Source organism: Triticum dicoccoides, chromosome 6A (assembly GCF_002162155.2).
Source record: "Triticum dicoccoides isolate Atlit2015 ecotype Zavitan chromosome 6A, WEW_v2.0, whole genome shotgun sequence".
NCBI classification, from domain to species: domain Eukaryota; kingdom Viridiplantae; phylum Streptophyta; class Magnoliopsida; order Poales; family Poaceae; genus Triticum; species Triticum dicoccoides.
Window position 1 is genome coordinate 100853652 of NC_041390.1, and position 4607 is coordinate 100858258.

General features: G+C 42.2%; 1 long non-coding RNA gene across 2 annotated transcripts; it reads left to right on the forward strand.

The window, feature by feature from the left end:
* The first annotated feature begins 1404 nt into the window (after positions 1-1404).
* Positions 1405-4177, forward strand: LOC119318936. Of its 2 annotated transcripts, none has more exons than XR_005154284.1 (4): positions 1405-1795; positions 2439-2524; positions 3662-3830; positions 3986-4177. It is a non-coding gene; the product is annotated as an uncharacterized LOC119318936 (long non-coding RNA). The 2 variants fall into 2 exon arrangements; XR_005154285.1 differs by having other exon boundaries at positions 3662-3764.
* Positions 4178-4607: the final 430 nt, after the last annotated feature.

The following is a 4607-nucleotide window of genomic DNA, read 5'->3' on the forward strand; positions in this document are numbered from 1 at the left end:
ATGCACTTCCATTCTGTGTTGGAAAGCTTGCGATGGTGATTTGGTATACCCAAATACGTAAAGGGCAAAGACCCCAATTCGCACCCGAACAGTTGTTTGTAAGCCTCTTGTTCGTCTCTAGCTCTTCCAAAGCAGAACAATTCACTTTTATGGAAGTTATTCTTTAACCCCGATAACTGTTCGAATAAGCATAACACAAGCTTCATGTTTCTTGCTTTTGCCAAATCATGCTCCGTGAAGATGATAGTATCATCCGCGTACTGTAAGATGGACACACCTCCATCTACTAAATGCGGGACAAGGCCGCCTACTGAATGTTCCTTGGCTTTTCCTATTAGGATCGTCAAACATGTCTACCACAATGTTGAACAGAATCAGTGACATCGGGTCTCCCTGCCTCAGACCCTTGTGTGTCTGGAAATAATGACCTATGTCATCATTCACTTTGATTCCTACACTCCCTTTTTGCGTGAAAGCATCTACCTGGTTTCTCCAGGCCTGATCGAATCCTTTCATTCGCAATGCCTGCTGAAAAAATGGCCATTTTACCTTATCGTACGCTTTCTCAAAATCCACTTTAAAAATCTTTTTTGGGGGGAGAATTTCACTTCCCCGGCCTCTGCACCAACTAGGGATGCATACGGCCTTTTGTGTATGAGTACTAGAATTTTTAATCTCGGTTACGCACCGAGCCTAGTCCTCAATAAATGTGTGAGTACCAGAAAAGCCTGGTCCTGAAGAATAAATCGGAACCTAAATTCGCCTCCGGAAGGATTTGAACCTAGGTATTGGGTTTGTACATCCACTCCTCCAACCAGTTGAGCTAGGCTCACTTCCCTAATTTTTGTGTGAAGACAGTTTATTTTACCTTCATTTATCTCATCCAAAATTACGGTTAGCCTCCTCTGTTTACCCTAAAAAATGTTGGTTTCGCCTATATATATCACTCGACTTACGGCCTTCTCCTGATTATTGCTTTTCACCATTCTCATAGGTGCCATGCAGGACTACACATTTCATTGCTTGTGTTATCCTGTAAGAAAATGAGATGTAACCAGCAAAGCCTTTCAAACATGTGCTGCAAGAGGCATCAAAAACAAGGCACAGCTTCTCGCTCAGCTTGTTTATTTTCTATTTACTGTTTTTGTATCGGTTTCATTATTTGTTCTAGAATTTGCAGCTCAACTCAGTTTATATATGATTTTACTCCCAAAAAGAATTTGATTATGTTTGTTCTTTCAGCTTTAGGCAAATCTATGCCTTGATTATGAATTTAAACATGTTGTTTTCATGACTCTTGAGTCTGCCACTCCGTCTACCACTGGGATCACACCAATTGGTAATTAGCCGATGAATATATAAATTCCTGGATCTAATATGTCATCTGCTGCTGTACTAATTAGGTATCAAGTGAGCCTTCAAGTTCTGACACAATGTCGAACATCCCTCTTTAAGCGAAAGTCTGGTTGGCAATATGACTAGCCACCCAGCATGTATTACTTTCCTTTTTTTAGAAGCTCAAGGTTGTTGGTAAATTTCTACCAAGCAATGATTTGTGAGCTCTAGTGAGAATACAAACATTGAGGTGGGGGTGGAGATGCGGGTCATCAGGAGACGGGAAGCACTGCAGTCGATGCAGAGCACCGGCAATGGCGCTGTTATCCTCGCACGATTCGTCAGATCCAACCTTGCGCCCGTGCCAGCTTTTGATGGGGCCGTCACTGCAGGGATGCCCATGCTCACCGACCACTAGCGCTCCATTGTGGTGCTCAGCCTCTGCAACTGCGGCCCAATGGTGGGTCCATCGGGCATTCATTCCTCTTTGAATCGCACACATTCGAATTCGTTGTCGTTTTTCCATGTATGCATGATTAGTGTAGAATCCTGGTAGGGCTCCTTGATCGGAAGTGCCATCGCGGGTGTGGGATTTGTGCAAAAGCTCATCTGATCGCTGTGTTTGGATGGTTGCTTTGCATTGGTCAACTTTTGGTTGTAGAGATTCTGATTGGGTTTAACCTTGGGCACGGGTGTATAGCTTGGCACCATGTTACTGTGCTTTGTGGTGGACACACTTGCTGCAAGCCACGCAGTCAACAATGCCCAGCGCCAGTCGCCGGAAGCCCTCCTTTGTCAGCTGATTCCGTTCTTTTTTGTGGGCATACTTACTATATCTGAATTTTGAGCCGCGCATGTTGAAAATTTTGAGGTTACTATACTGCAGAGGAGCCATGCATCTTGTGGTTATTAAAGGGAACCACATCTGAATTTTTCGGCTGCATGTTTCAGGGTTATGTACTAGAAAGGATGAAACAAAAGGAGTCCGTTTATTTTAGTTTTCAAGGAGAAATATTGCAGTTATTGCGTGTATATCCAAAGCACAAAATGTCTCCTTGCATCCTTGGACAATTCTTTCTGATCTTGTGTGTATGTTTTTGCAGAGTTTGGTAATGCAAGAAGACGCATGTCTTCAATAGTGGACGTAATGCACCAAAGGAAATACAGTATATAATGTTTGGATTGACAGGTACAAACAATTTAACTTACAACTAAGGAGTTTGTACCATGTTTGGGGAATGCAATACTAACCTCACAGTATTCATCTGAGCAAATGTGAATAAAATTTGGAATAGCAAAATTCTTCAGAGGAATGTGGCTATTTGTCAATTTGTCTGAGCAGATTGGAAAGGAGTTGGTTTATATTTTTATGATTTGCAACCTCCGTTCTGCTGCAATGTTTAGCAGGTGTGCATGATGTTTAATACGCGGTTTTGGTAGTTTTCCTTTCTTTTACTCGAATCCTTGGTGGATTGTTCTCACTAGGAACCATGAGGCTTTTTATTTATTTTTCAAGACAACCATTCTATCCCAGTTGGGTTTATGAAATGAAATAGGTATGTCTCGGTAGTATAGAATAAACGGCTGGGTTATATACACTAATTCTGATTATGACAAAAGATTAGGTGATCCTCAATTAAAAGGACGAACTATAGTAGTGGTTCGTCCAATAACTAGGTCGTTAACAAATATAACTCCGTAATTACTTCTCAGTATGATATGAGGTCATCAGTACATACAGCATACTAACGGCCAGAAGAATATGTCAACAAGCGAAACCGATTATTGAAGGGAACCAATTCTTGAAAAGTTCGCTGCGTCTGTCCCAGTCTCTCTGTCATTATCGAGGTACACTCACACCAGTTTCTGCAAGGCAGCAGGGAGATAATAAACTTCAGTTGTCGTGCAGCAAGCAGCTGTAATCTACATAAATCCCTGAGCACACTGGGTGAGGTGCTACAACCAAAACACAAAAGAAGAAAAATTGGCGGCAAGAAATTTGATAATCCTCTAATGTAAAATCAAGTTACCAAATGCAACAACAATCACAATATAGAGTATGGAACAACTACAATCACAATTTGAGTATGGAACTCTGGAGTTTCTTGGGTAACAAAACAATCACGAGATGGTACAAGAAAATATAATTGCTCCATGAATTGGAAATTTCAAATTCATTTTATCCAACAGACTGATACTTATGCTATAGGAGTACTTTTTTTTTCTAGATTGCCCGATATATTCTGAAATTCGGTTGAGTAACAGAGTTCATCCAAACAAATCATTGTACATTGGTGCTAAACATAATTGAGACACATGGAATTAGGTGGCGAACAGGTTCACACGGCACCGGCTGAACCACCGATCCATGACGGCCTCCGCGTTTGCATGCCTGCTAGCCGCCGAGGTGGAGGACCATGCAGAAGCTGGTGAGTTTGATGAACCAGCAGCCGAAGGCGCATTCATCATATGGAATGTTTCAATACTTTGTTAAGGTTGTTATGATCTTTTCTAATTCTCCTATAAAAACAAGTATAGAAAAGCTAGCTCACCTTGCTAATTTCACTTCTCATCTTCTCCTAACTTTGTTATATTCTTATTCCTGATACTTACATCTTGACTAAAGGTTTGAACATGTTCTTTCTTCTAGGTTGTTCCCACTGTATTCTCATTCCTCTCCAATTATGGGGCCGTTCTGCAATGCTCCAGCTCCAAGCTTCCTCAACTTCACAAATGAAGCTGAGGCGAACGCTCTGGCTCCTGGAAGCTGGAATTGAGAAGCTAGCGATCTGTCTTAGTGTAAAAAAGGAGAAGATGGGGAAGCAGCTCTTTTCCAGATCCGTGAAAGAAAAAGTTGGAGTTGAGGGCAAATTACGCTGAGTTGCCACCACCAAGTGATTCTCAGCGTACCGGTTCAAGTTTCTTTGCCGAACTCCCTCTCGCATGCGTTGGCAATTTGAACTCCCTCTCGCATGCGTTGGCAATTTGTATTGGGCCCCAACCTGGCCTGCCAATCCCGTCAAATGGGCTGGCAGCCTCGTACGTATCGACCAAAAGCGGAAGCTGAGTTGCCGAACGCTTTCCAAGTCGCCACCAGAAGCGAGAAGTCATGCGAGAAGCTGAATTTAGGAAGTTTTGGAGAAGCTAGGCCTGTTTCAGAACAGGCCCTATGTTGTGGCTGTCCCTTGTGTGCACAAGCATACCCATGTGTGTAGACGAACATATATTTGTGCGATTTGAACAATTTTCAAGATGTTATTTTATGATATAAC